This window comes from Pongo pygmaeus, chromosome 7, assembly GCF_028885625.2.
Source record: "Pongo pygmaeus isolate AG05252 chromosome 7, NHGRI_mPonPyg2-v2.0_pri, whole genome shotgun sequence".
Classification (NCBI taxonomy): Eukaryota; Metazoa; Chordata; class Mammalia; order Primates; family Hominidae; genus Pongo; species Pongo pygmaeus.
The window spans coordinates 41238941-41252812 of record NC_072380.2 but is presented as its reverse complement, the minus strand read 5'-3'; the positions used below and the strand labels follow the sequence as shown (position 1 = coordinate 41252812).

General features: G+C 49.2%; 1 protein-coding gene across 5 annotated transcripts in view; it reads left to right on the top strand.

Moving 5' to 3' along the window:
• The first annotated feature begins 812 nt into the window (after nt 1-812).
• ZMAT4 (zinc finger matrin-type 4) overlaps nt 813-13872 on the top strand; it is a 370785-nt gene continuing 357725 nt past the window's right edge. For all 5 annotated transcript variants that reach the window (XR_010127175.1, XR_010127176.1, XM_054499612.2 and 2 more), the window contains exon 1: nt 813-953. The gene's annotated coding sequence lies outside the window, so the exon portion shown is untranslated. The remainder of the gene's footprint in view (nt 954-13872) is intronic.

Here is a 13872-nt window from a genome sequence, read left to right as displayed (position 1 = left end):
ATCATTCGCTCTAGAATGCTCGGCTTTCTGGACCTCCCAGCGAGAACAGTGAGAAACTCCAGAGTTTTATGGATTTTAAGAATAGCTCTTCTGAGACTCTTTGGACAGGGTGCAAAGGAAAATTGTCTCTTCAGGTTGGGGGATGAGGGGGACTGTGAGATAAAGTGCTGATAGATAAACTCCAGGTATGCACCTACCATGCTCCCCAAGCAATCTGCCATGTCCTTCACATGTCCTCCAGGGTGGCCCTGTTGAAAGCATTACTCCATTCCTTCAGCCCTCAACCTTGCTCGGCTTTCTAGAGTCTGTCTCATGCCGGCAGACACCCCATAGTTGTTATTCTCTCTGCCCTCTGCAACATTTACCAGTTAGGGGGAAAATAAAGCCAGAAAATTGTTGCTATGGGCTCTGTTTTGTGGAAGTTAAAATGCTGGAGCAAGAATCTGATTGCTTGAGAGCTCCATCTCTCTCTCTCTCTCTCCCTCCTACCCTCCTACCCCCCATACCTTCTCCTTCTTTTCCTCTCCCCTCCACCTCCTTCCCCCACCCCGCTCCCCCACATTTTCCTACTCATCTCCCCTCTCTGCACTGGCCTCCCGGTCCTGCCCCCACATTGGGCTGGAGGAGAGCCTTACAGGTTGTCAATGAAACATGGAATTATTTCCTTTGATGGCTTAGATAATAGTAGGAGCCAAAGCAATGAGTGAGGTCGGCTGAAACCAATGCAGTCCTGCCCGGGACTGGAGAGCCAATCGCAAGAGCAGAGGGCGGGGCGTCGGCGCCAGCCGATAATTGCTAAGTGCATCGCTAGCACAGTTGGTCCGAGCTGCCGAAAGGTCTGGTCGCAGAGACAGGAACGCGTAATCCTCAGCGTGCTCCAGCCCACAGCTTCGCTCCACTGCTCGGCAGGGCAGCTGGCCTCTGGGCACCGGCCCATCTGCTTCGCGGAAAAGGTACCTCTGCCTGCATCCCGGGGGCGCAGCGCCTCTGCGTCTCCATTGCCAGTGGCTTTGCAGTTTAGCCTAGGTGGAGGGATTGCAGAAAGAAAAGTTTCTGGGAGGAAATGTGATAAAGGTGGGAAATCACTGTCTTTTGTTGGGAGGAAAACAAGCGGACAATTTGGGAAACTTCTGCGCTGGCAAGAAATGGGCTTGTTTACTACTCCTAATTAGCTGCGCTCAGGTCTGTCTAAATAGGTCTGGTCTCGGGCTAGGGTGTCTGCAGGGCTGGGGTGGAGATTCGGGTGTGCTGGGTGAAAGAAGTTGGATCCCAGGGTGTGCTGTTTCCTGGTGCACCCATCATGGATAGGTTGGTTCCGAGAAACGTGATTGGTTGTTTGTGTTTTCCGCTATAGGGTCTGTCCTCTTCCTATTACCTTGATCTGCTTTCCCCAAACTATTGTGACCTTCAGCTGGAGTCCTTCCTCAAACTTCTGCCTCCTTCCTGCCTGTTTCAGTTCATTTTATTTGGTGGAAGGAGACATTCCCCGGGGTGGGTGGGTGAGGATGGGCTATTCTGTTTGACCTGGTGGGCACCTACGTGACAACTTGGTGACACGTCAGCAAAACAGTTCTCAGAGGAAAGGAAATCACATAATCAATTAGCTCCCGAAAACTCTGGAAGACTTTCCAGGCTTGGGGTGTCTTGAAAAAAAAAAAAAAAGAAAAAGCAAAAAAACGGGATAGAGAGTTCGGTTTGGTACCGTGTGAAGCTTACACCCTTGTCCCCAGAAGGGGTACCTGGCCCGGAGCATCCCCGCAGCTCTGGGAGGTGGAGGCTGGTGGAGGGGGTGGCTCCGTGTAGGTGCGCAGGTTGTTTTGGTGCACAGGTGCATTTGTGGCAGAGGTGGTGCTGAAGTCACCATCCATACTGCTTCTGCTAACTGCTCTTGAAGTGAAACAGCTCACTCCGGCAGGCAGCTGGTTCAGCCCAGAAGCACCCTTGAGCATTCTAAATCGCGAGACCTCAGGGGCCTCTCTTGCTCTGATACCCTTGGGAAACTCCGTTCTCCCCCGGCCTCCTCCGCCTTTGGCTTCTGCTAAAGGGAGATATTAGGTAGGTGAGCCACTAGGAAGCAGGGACCCACGGGGAAGCAGGCGATGTGCTTGGTCTCGAACTTTCTTCCTCTTCTGCGAAGGCAGCTTCTGCTTGTGTGCCCACCGCACTTCACCAGGTGCGCTGCCTACCTGCAGGATACTCTGAAGCTGATAGTCTGGGGGTGATCTTCCAAGTCCCAGGGGCGTTGAAGAGTTTAGATGATTTTCATCCCTCTGATTTCCGTTAAACCTGCAGCTGGGGAGTTCGACTGCATATTCTGGGAGGGATTCTCCAGTGACACCTCTTCCTCAGGGCACTCTTCCGCGGAGATGCAGATGACAGTCTTGATTCCCCAGCTCCACAAATCCTTTTCACTTTTTAATTCTTATTTTCTTTAACCACCACAACAGATTCTCCTCCACCTCCTGTAGGCAGCTATTTTGGGTGGGAACTGTGATTATTGAAACTCTATTCACAATGGTTAAAAAAAATGCCTGCCCACTTTTTTTTTTGGAGGGGGGGTGTCAAAATACCATCAGCGTTCTCTTCTGTACATCCTATCGGACAGTAAACAAAACAAATTTGCAGCCCTGCCAATTATAATCCTTTTGTGTTTGGGGGGCACGGAGTGGAAGCTGAACTTTTCCCAGCCGGTGGGCATGGTTAGTCATGGAGGTCGTCCTCTGTGGCCTCTCCAGGGCACGTGACCCCCAGGGAGCCCAGGAGGGGCAGCCCCCAGCACGTGGGGGATCTTGCATGAGAGCACCTTGGTTTTCATGAAGGCAGTAAAGAAACCAGAAAATGCTTTTGAGTTTGAGGATTGCAAAACTGGGGGTTCCCTTTAATTGATGCCAATCTGTTGGATTTCTATCGTGATAGGAAATATTAAAAGTAAGGCATTTGAAACAGCTCCTGAAGGGTGACTCATGCACAGAGGGAAGAGGCAGTGTAGGGGGAGGGGGCGGAGGGGGCCTTGGAAAGTACAAGTGGGACACGCTGGAGCGCTTGCTTTCCTTCCCTCTGCCTCCTCCTCATTCCTCTTTCTTGTATTTCCCCATTCGGAACAGAGATCATTAAAATAACAACTTTAGACCAAAAAAAGGATCCTAGGAGCTGAAAAATAATTGACGAAGTGCAAAACACCCTCATCACAGCTTCACCTTGGATGGGGTGAGGTGTGAAACCCAGGACCCAGCGCCTCTGCTGCGATCCAGTTTGGAGAATCTAATTGCTGGTGTTAGGCTAATTAACCCCTTGTGAAGCTGCATCCCTGTTTGTGTATGCAAGGACGGATGGATGTGCAGGAAATTAAATGTGTTACTTGTCATTTCATCAAACATGATGGCTTTGGCCAGGACCCTGGATAAGCACGATCCACAGACCCAGCGTTTTCTCCTCTTCCCAATGGGCCAAATTGGATCGCTCTCTCTTTTAACCACTATGGTGGGAAGGGGTTGTGTCTTTCTGCTTTTCCAAGCCCTGCGTGAGTTACCTGGCAAATAAAAGTCCTCTCCTTACTCCTCTGTCCCTCCATCCCTGTCATCCTTCTGCTATCCCTTTTCATCATAAACATATCAGTAAGTAATCTTTTTGCCAACCTACTTTGATCTTGTCATTTTGTGCTGATTTTTCTGTTAAAGAAAATTGTCCCCTGAAATAAGACTGAAAACATATTAAAATTTTTATCAGAGAAGAGCCTTTTTGCCTTCTGCTTTAAAATTTAATTTTGTGGTTTTGGGGAAATCTAATAAGCACACCTATTGTGTTAGCTGTTTTGGTAAACGCTTTTACAATGTCTTGTTTTTTTTTCTGTGGATGTGTGAATTCCCTTCCTGTCCTAGGGGAAGGTGTGTCTGGAGATTTGAAACACTCTGGAACACCTCAGAAAGTTGAAGAGATTGGAGCACGCTATTTCCATGTATTCAAGTTGGGGTGAAGGCTGTTTTGAAACTCAGACCCTGAAATGTATTCACCACACTCTGCTATTTTCCCTCTTCATCTTTCATTTAGGAAAATTTCATAGCCCAAATTATGAGTAAATAGTTCATCTGACTCACTCTCCTTCCCATGCTCGTGCCCCTTCCTCCCTTCCTCCCTTCCCCCTTGGGAGCTATTTCACACTGAAGCGGGTACCTGGGTAATCTTAATCTGACATGTAGGGTTACCTCTTTTTCCTGGTTACTTTTTGTTTCTTCCTTCCTGTCATTTCAGAGGGCCCCAGGGTGGAAATCTAATTGTAGATGTCTTGGGCACCTCACTTCTGAAACAGTTAACCAGGGGACATCAGGAATTGTGGAATGTGATAGGAGCCTACCCTAGGGGAGCAATGAGGAAATCCTTTCCCCAAGTTCAGTTCTATGCAGACCTCACCAGAGCACCTGGAGTGGTGCAGCTGACCTGCGTGAGGCAGACAGGGCAGATGCTTCGAAGCACAGTCCTGTCTGACACCTGGAGAGTCCCACCAGGCGCAAGCCCTCACTGCGCCACTGTCCTGAGGCCTGCGCCTGCTGCAACCCCATGCACAGAGCTGACCTTGGAAACATTAGCATGCAGGGAAATTTGCCTGCTATGCTCTCAGTTTCTTTGCTCTTTGTTCTCACCCCTAAATCTATTAATAGTTGGAAAGGATCAAATCTGCTCATTCATACTAAGGTGTGAACAGTTAATAGTGTTGCCACTTACAGAGGTATTTAAATTCTTAAAGGAAATCAAAGATGTGTGTGTGTTCTCACTTGTAAGTGGGAGCTAAGCATTGAGTACACATGGACACGAAGAGGGGAACAATAGGGGCCTACTTGAGGGTGGAGGGCGGGACGAGGTAAGAATCAAAAACCTGCCTATCAGGTACTATGCTTACTACCTGGGTGATGACACCAAACCCCTGCGACGTGTAATTTATCTATTATAACAAACCTGCACATGTACTCCTGGACCTAAAATTAAAAAGTTGGAAAGAAAACAAAAGATGTGCACAGTCAAATTCCAGGCACCTGCTAGTGGGATTGGGCAGAGGCAGACTGAGTCTGGATGGGGAGCAGAGTAGGGAACGGCGGCCTTCGCTTTTTAGCTCTGGCTGGTCCTGCTCTGACCCATGCTGAAAACATGCTGCAGTGTCCCAGGGCTTTGTGATCTTACTATCTGGGTTCTGGCACTTGAACTAGATCCCTCAGATTTGAACTTGGGCATGTGCTTATGTGCCTTTTCTGACTTTTAGTCCCCTTAGATATAGAGCCAGAGGTCAGGACTACATTCTCACAGGCTCCTTTCCACTCCAACCTTCTCTCTCGATTTTGCCACAGAGCCCTACATCCCACTGCAGATGCTACAGCTCTGGAAGCTCTCGGAGCCTGCAGAGCATCCTTTCGTGCGGGCCATGGTGATCAGCGATGCTTTCAGAGCTGGAATCCATGAGGGCAGCTCAGAAGATGTTGTAACAGAAGAAACACAGGATGAGGGCTGATGTAATAACTGATTTTGGTTTAGGAGGGGATGTTATATGGAGGATGGCAACCAGCTGTTCTCCATCTCCAGCAAGGATTGAACTAGAGAAAATAGACAGAAATTGCAGCAGATGGACTTAGATTAGGTATGAGGAAGAATTTTCCATCAGCAAGAGATGTTAAAAAGGGAAGGTTGAGCCTCTGTGATGATCTTTAGGAAATGGATAAGCAGGGGCTTTTAGCTGAGGGAGGAGCCACAGATCTGTGAGGAGGGAAAAGCAAGGGCCATGGAGTTTGGGCATCTGTGCCCTTTGCTGATGAGAACCCTTACCTATTTCCCCGAGCCTGGAGACCCCTCCCCTGCCCTGCACCAGCTGCTACCTGGACTGGCAGATTCTGTCTATTGCATGGGAATCATTCATCAAGTCTAATCTTTCACTTCCAGATGTGGCAGATGATGCCCAGAGAGGTAACAGGCCTTGGCGTTGTCACACAGCGAGCTGATAGCAGAGGGAGGACCAGAATCCAGGTCCTCCATCTCCCAAGTCAGTGTTATTTGCTTTGTAGCTCATTTTCTTCTCGTTTCCGAATTGAATAGACCATTTGCTTTCTCTAGGCTCCTAATTTCTCTGTAACCAAATGGCAAAGACAGGAACACCTGTGGTGAAGCAATATTTATTGAGTGCTTGTTACTAACACCATGCACTCCACTCCAGCTTCCCTGTTGATGCCGATGACTCTTTAATTCTGGTTGAGTGGCTGGGAGGGGCTGCTGACCCATCCTGTGGGGGCTCCTGAGTGTGGCTGTGAGGCCAGGGTGGCGGGAATGTGTTCTAGAAACCAGAGCTGAGAGGAGGGGATGGGTAGACCAGAAGAGGATGAGAAGAGAGATATGGGAGCAATGAGATACTTAATCTGAATCTTATGAAGGGAAGACAGACTTTAGATATCTCTGCAAACTTCTCACTGGATAAATGAAATAAGACGGGCCCATAGCATGGGATCACTCTGGGTAAGACACATCACCTGTTGTAGAACGGGATGAAACATACCATGTGAGGGCGTTCAGGGAGGGTGGAGTGGTGGCCCAGTGGAGAGTGCACACCGCCACACACGTGGTGGCCTAGCTCCGGACCTAAAGGCAGGCTGTCAGTGAAGTTGGGAAGTCTCACAGTTTTGAGAATGAGGCCCTGACCAGCTGTGGAGGTTTTTGCTTTGTGTTGGTTTGAGCCAAGTAGGAAGCAAGATAAATTGGTGAACTGAGCACCACAAAATAAAACCATCCTGTGTGTAGCCCTGAGAAGAAAGAAGAAAGCACCCCAGTTAGTGCTGAGCTAGGCAGCAAGAGGACAGTGCAGGGTCAGCCGTGAGTGTCCTGTGGGGAGGCGTGACCCTTCCATGCCCCTGGCTGGCCAGGGTGTCCCTGTGCTAACAAAGGCATCCTGGGCCTTTGTGCCCAGCACAGAGGTAGGCACTAGGGGATCTACCAGAAGGAAGAGGGATTTTTTCTCCTTCAGGAACTGGCCCAGCAAGACCATCAGCCCCTCAGGCAGCAGGGCAGGGTGCCCTTCCGGGGATTGGCTGAGACAAGGAGTGGAGAAGCCTCAGGGGCAGAGGGCCCAGGGAATGCCAGGGGCTGGTGGGCCAGGCAGGGAGCCCAAGGTGTGAGACAGGCTCAAGCTTGGGAAGGTGAAGATGCGGGAAGAGCGGTGGGTCAGCCCAGAAAGGGAGGAAACCCAGGGACCGCAGTGCCCATCTGCAGAGGGCAGAGCAGCCCACATGGCCCATGGAGAGAACCCAAGGGATACACCAGGCAGGGTGGCCAACCCAGTGACCACCATGTGTCCTTACCACTCACAGTGATGTTCACTGAGATCAGCACACTGTCTTCAATTTCCCCTTCCCCCTCCCCCTTCCCCCTCCCCTTCCTCCTCCCCTTCCCCCTCCCCCTTCCCCCTCTCCTCTCCTCTCCTCTCCTCTCCTCTCCTCTCCTCTCCTCTCCTCTCCTCCCCTCCCCTCCCCTCCTCTCCTCTCCTCTCCTCTCCTCTCCTCTCCTCTCCTCTCCTCTCCTCTCCTCTCCTCTCCTCTTCCCACTCTCTCCTCTCCTCTTCCCACTCTGTTGCCCAGGCTGGAGTGCAATGGTGCAATTATGGTTTACTGTAGCCTCCAACTCCTGGCCTCAAGCAATCCTCCCATCTTAGCTCCCAAAGCTCTGGGATTACAAGCACACACTGCCGCATCCGGCCCCTGCCGTTGATTTTGATGCCACAGACCTTACTGGAATATAGTCAAGTGTATTAAGTGGATAGAGTGCATCTGGGTGCAGGGTACACCATGATTCTCCTTATTTGGGGTGGGCACAGGATCCTCGGGGAGTGAGGAACATCTGAATGGGACCTGAGGCTTGAATAGGCACCATCAGGTGGATGGGAGGAGGGTAAGAAAGAGGGAGCCACGGTGGCAAAACTCCATCCAGCGCATGATTGGCACAATGTGTCGTTGAGATGTGGATGTTGCTGAATCTGCCCATACGAGGCGTGTTTTGGGGCAAGGGGAGCTAGGGTTGTGGGTGCCCACCAGGTAGGGAGGGGCGACTGCCACATGAAGGAGCAGAAAACTGTCAGGCAGGAAATGACATGCTCACATTTGCATCTAGGAAAAATGGTCCAGCAGCTGTGAAATGAAGAGTGGAGGTGAGGTTTGAGAAGGGAGCAAAGGAGAGAGGCTAGTTCAGAAGTAATTTGCTGCTGTCCAGGTGAGAAATGGCGAGGGCCCACAGGAAGACAACGGCGATGGGGAGGGGGAGGAGGGCAGCATCAGAAGCCGATACTTTGACTTCATAAGTTACACTAGATCAGGGAAAAATGAAGAGGAATTATTCATCCCTGGTAGGAGAAGCTGACAGGTGACAAAGAAAGGTCATACTGTTAGATGAAAGAGAGAGCAGTGTTCCCTCTGAAGATGGGATGGGAGGAAATGGGTATAAACTATAGGAGAAGGATCCACACTGGACATTTGAATTAATGCTTCAGTAGGGGTGTTCGTGAGACGTGGGGAATGGGGTCTTTCAAGGGGTTTGTGGATTCATTCTCTTTTTCAAAAAGTGTTTTTAAAAATCAGCCTTTCCCTGATAGAGAAGTGGGCAAAGAATGGGAATAGACAGTTCATATAACAAAAGAAATAAGTGGCCAGAAAAATATGTAAAAGTGTCTCTCCTCACTAATAACAAAAATGTGAAATTAAAACGAGGTATCATCCATTTAACAGATTAGCAGAAATTAAAAATGATAATGTCATATCCAGTGTTGTTGGGAAATGGACATTTTTAGACTTAGCTGCTGGATAGGTGAAATGAGATAATTTGGAAACACAGGAGATGTGTCTCAAAAAAATATACCTTTTGAACCAGTAAGCAATTCCTCTTCTAGGAATTTATCCTAAGGAAATAGTTAGAGATGTGCAAAGTAGTTCTAATTAAGAATGTTCCATTCAGCATTATTCATTACAACAAACATTGCATGGAGGCATTAATTAAATATAATATGGCTCCTCCATAAAATGGAAATCAAGAAAACTATTAAAATTACATTGAATAATACATAAGAATATGGGAAAATGCTAATAATATATATTAAGTAAGTAAAGACTTAAAAGTAAATACAATATAATTGCAATTAAAACAAAAGGTGTATGTAGTCCTCAAAACTAGAGCAGAATATTATATTATCAAAATCTTCATGGTGGTTATCACTGCATTTTGGGAAACATATGACTTTTGATTTCTTTCAACTTTTTTGTACTTTCTAAATTTCCTCCAGTAAACATGTTATTTTACAAATTAGACGACATGCTTTCTAAATCAGTCATTCCAACCACAAATGTTCAAGCAGTGACTATCCATGTAGCAAAGCTGGGTGCGATGCTGTTCACTAAGATGTGAAATGCCTGCATCCTGAGTCCATTTGGTGGGAGAAGATAAACGCTCACATGAAATCCGGCAAGTGCCGCCTGCTTTGTCAGTAAGGGCTGGACGTCTGCTGCAGCCAGGTGCGGAGTGTGCAAGATCCCTGTGCAGGGAATATTCTTGTTCCTTCCTCTTCGCTGCATTCCCACCTCTGGGCCCTGTCACCTGCAGTGGTCAGGCCTGTCTTAGCATTTCAAGGGGTGCATCACATATATCTGCTCATTTCACAAGCAGAGAAGTTGAGGCTCCGAGCGAAAGGCTGTCTTGGTCAGGGCCACAAAGTCAGTGAGTGGTTTTGTCAGGTATGAAAACAAGAAACTTTGCTGCCCCACACCATGCTCTTTCCAGAGTGGGCTACTCTGGGGGTTCCGTGTGCTCTAGAATGGGGTGGTAGATTTCTGCAAGAAGGTGTGAAGCCACCCTTCCTTCCTTTCATCCTTCCTTCCCAGAAGCCATGCCTTTGGCTTAATCCACTTATTAATTAAGACCAAATGCATGTGTGGCAGCTATCCCATTTACAGCAGGGACTTTGGGTGCTGCGGGCCCCCCCGAGGTGGCCCTCTGGGTCTCCTCCTGATGGAGTGTCGTATTTGTTAATGCTTTTCCAGAATGTGTTTGCTCCCTGCTGTGCTTTCCTTTGTTGCATAAACTCCAGGCAGCCTGAGACAGTCTCCACAGGGTGAAAGTCACAGCTGGCTGGCTCTGTGATGGGTGCCAGGGCCACCTGGCGGCTCTGGGGAGTCTTCCCTAAGCAGGGCAGGTGACGGCTCTGATGGGCACGCCTTTGGACCATTCACAGGCTAATTGGGAAAAGTGGACAGGCCTGCCTGAAGGTAGGGCAGGACAAAGAGGAGCGGTATAGGCTGCATGGCTGTTTGCTGCTCTGTTTATTTTAATAATAACTCATTGTGTGGTGTTTTGTATTTACAAGCCTCAGAGGTGGGTTGGGAAGGTGCTGGCATCCCCATTTTGCAGAGGGGGAAATCAATACTTGGAAAGGCAAAGCCACTCTCCTTAGTTTGTAAGGGCAGCAGGCATAATAGCCAGGCATGGAATGAGCTAGATTTTCTGCCTGCAAATACAGCCCCACCTGTCGTTGAGAAGGGCTTCCTGCTGGCCTACCTGATGTTTCTGGAGAAGGAGGGGTGTGGAGTAGCACTCTGCTCAGCCCTGGCTGATGCTGAAGGAGTTAAGAGTAAGAGACGACTATGGGTCCAAGGGTGTATTCAGCTGAGGTTGAGTGTAGGTGCTGAGAAAAGTGGACAGTGCTGAGGGTGAACATGGACTCATAGGACTTGTGGAGGCAGAGGGTCCCAAGCCCTGAGCATTGAAGGATGAGGGCCTCATGGGAGGCAGGAGGGGTGTGCTGGGGGTAAGTGAAGATCTGGAGCTGAGACCTGGCGTGAACTTTCTGTGACTCCTCAGGGGCAGATTGGCTCCACCGGGGGATGGGAGCGGGCAATGGCAAGAGGTGCCCCAGTATTCCAGGATCCGTCTCAGAAGTCTCTCCCGTTTATTACATCTGCGATAACATGGCTATGAGAGGACCGAAGGGAGTGGGAGCCGAGAGGCAGGGGAAGTGGGTTGAGGGGTCTCATACCTGTTCTTTCCCCTCTGCCGTCTCTGGGTTTTGTTCCTGTTGAGAATGTAATTGCTCTGCAGGGTTGCAGGAAGAGAGAAAGGAAGACTGGGAGGGTTGCTTGCCTGCCAGTTCTTACCATGCTTTGGGAAACACATGACTTTTGATTTCTTTAAACTTTTTTTTTGTATTTTCCGAATTTCCTATACCAAACCACTATTTTACAAATCAGAAAATATGCTTTTTTTGTTTGTTTGTTTTGTTTTGTTTTGTTTTCTGAGATGAAGTCTCCCTCTGTCACTCAGGCTGGAGTGCAGTGGTACAATCTCAGCTCACTGCAACCTCTGCCTCCTGGGTTCAAGCAATTCTCTTGTCTCAGCCTCCCAAGTAGCTGGGATTACAGGTGCCCACCACCATGCCTGGCTAATTTTTGTATTTTTAGTAGAGATGGGGTTTCACCATGTTGGCCAGGATGGTCTTGAACTCCCAACCTCAGGTGATCCACCCTCCTCGGGCTCCCAAAGTGTTGGGACTACAGGCGTGAGTCACCGTGCCTGGCCAAAACCGGCTTTTTTTTTTTTTTTGAGACGGAGTCTTGCTCTGTCGCCCAGGCTGGAGTGCAGTGGCACGATCTCCACTCACTTCAAGCTCCGCCTCCTGGGTTCACGCCATTCTCCCACCTCAGCCTCCCAAGTAGCTGGGACTACAGGCACCCGCCACCATGCCTGGTTAATTTTTTGTATTTTTAGTAGAGACGGGGTTTCACCATGTTAGCCAGGTTGGTCTCGATCTCCTGACTTCGTGACCTGTCCACCTTGGCCTCCCAAAGTGCTGGGATTACAGGCGTGAGCCACCGCGCCCGGCCTCAAAACCAGCTTTTTAAATCAGTCATTCCAACCACAAGTGCTCAAGCAGTTACCATTCATGTAGCAAGGTTAGGATAGGAGGATTTTTGGAATGTGGGAAGAGAAAGGAGAAGTTATGAGACACCAAGAAAAATAAAAAGGAAAAAAAAGGGAGCAGAGTGGGGAGTTGTTGGAGAACCCAGGAGGGATGTTCAGAAATTCGGGAGCAGCTCACGGCACAGCAACAAGCCTGTGCGTAATCTCTTTTAAAGTTAGAGGTAGACTCTTTGGTATGATAAGACACAAACCAGAAAGAAAGAAAAAGAGCCTAAGGCTGCCCACTGTTTTCAGATGTTTAAGCATTTGGTCATCACCCTGGTTTTAAAGATGAGAAAACCAAGACACACTAAGGTGACACTGCTCCTGAGTGGGTGACTCAAAGCCTGTGTGCCATCTGCTGTGCTGCACTGTCCACTCACCCCTCCTGGGCTGCAGCCAGGACTCCAAGCTGCGTGACTCTGGAGGCCTGGAGGAGCGAGGCAAGGAAGCATCTGGGGCATTGCTCTGTCTGCCTCCAGAGAAGTCGCTTCTGCATTTGCCCCTCCTGATCCCCAGGGGCCTGAAAAAGGATGCCAGCAGGGCATTCCCTGATCTGTCCCCTTTGTCGCTGGGGACTGGTTGGCTTCAGTCTCTTTAGCAAGGGACACCCTGGCTCTGGGGCTGTGTGAGCTCTGAGCCATAGATCTGTTCTTTGATTTCTCCATGAGGCAAACAATGTGCTTCTCTTTCCCATCCTTCAGTTTCCTTAATAGGAGATATGAGCTTTTCACATGTTATGTGTTCTTTTATTCGTTGCTCAGAATGTTGGGAATTGGTAGGTGCACTTCTAAACTTAGAGGATTCAGCAATGGACAAAACTGACCCAGTTCCCAGCCTCTCAGAGCTTAGATTCAAGTGGGGGAGACGGATGGCAAACACATAAGCAAACCCTTGGAAGGGCCAATGAGTGCAAGGGAGAAACATGAAGCCCCGCAAGGGGAACAGGGAGTGAGAGGGTCTCACTTATACATGCCACTTAGGCAGAGACCTAAAGGCAGCGAGGGATGGTCCCCATGGATATCTGGGGGATGCGCAGTCCAGCCCAAGAAGACCCTGAAGCTGGAGACACTTGGGGTGCCAGGAACAGCAGCGAGGACAGGGTGTGCTTCCTTGAACCACTGGGAGTTTTGAGCTGAGGAGTAACACAGTCCATGATTTAAAACGATTGCTCAGGAGGATCACTTGAGGCCAGGAGTTTGAGGCTGCAGTGAGCTATGACCGTGCCACTGCACTCCAGCCTGGGTGACAGAGCAAGACTCTGTCTTAAAATAAATACATGAATAAATAAAAATGTGAAAAATGAATAAATAGGTTACTCTGGTTGCTATGTTGATAGTACAGTGGAGTGGGGCTGTGTGGAGGCAGAGGCACCCTAGGAGGCACTGGTTCTGGCAAGAAGGGAGCTGGCTCGGGTCGGGTGGTAACAGTGGGGAGGGAGAGGGCAGATCCTGGATGTATTTTGAAGGGAGAGCTGGCAGGATTTGCTGATGGGCTGAAGGTGGGGTTTGAGAGACTAGTGGGTTTGAGGATTATTCCAAGGCTTTTGGCCTGAGATGGTGGGAAAGACTGTAGAAGGAGCAAATTAGAAATTGTGAGGAGTAGAGAGGGAGGAAGTGAGTTTGTTTTGGGGGTTGTTGGAGCTCTAGTGAAATGCCCACTAGACAGTTGTGTTTTGGTCTGGAGTTCAGAGATGAGCTCTAAGCTAGAGAACCCGGGGAGTGATCAGAGTTTCATGGTGTCTGTGAGATCACCTAGGGAGTGAGTGTAGACAGACAGGATGTAGAAAGGCGGATCCTGAGAATGGCAGTATTTGTAGATCTAGGATGGGGTTTGCAAACTCTTTCTTAAAGAGCCAGATTGTAGATATTTTAGGCTTTGCAGGCTGCACAGTGTTTACTGCAGCTACTC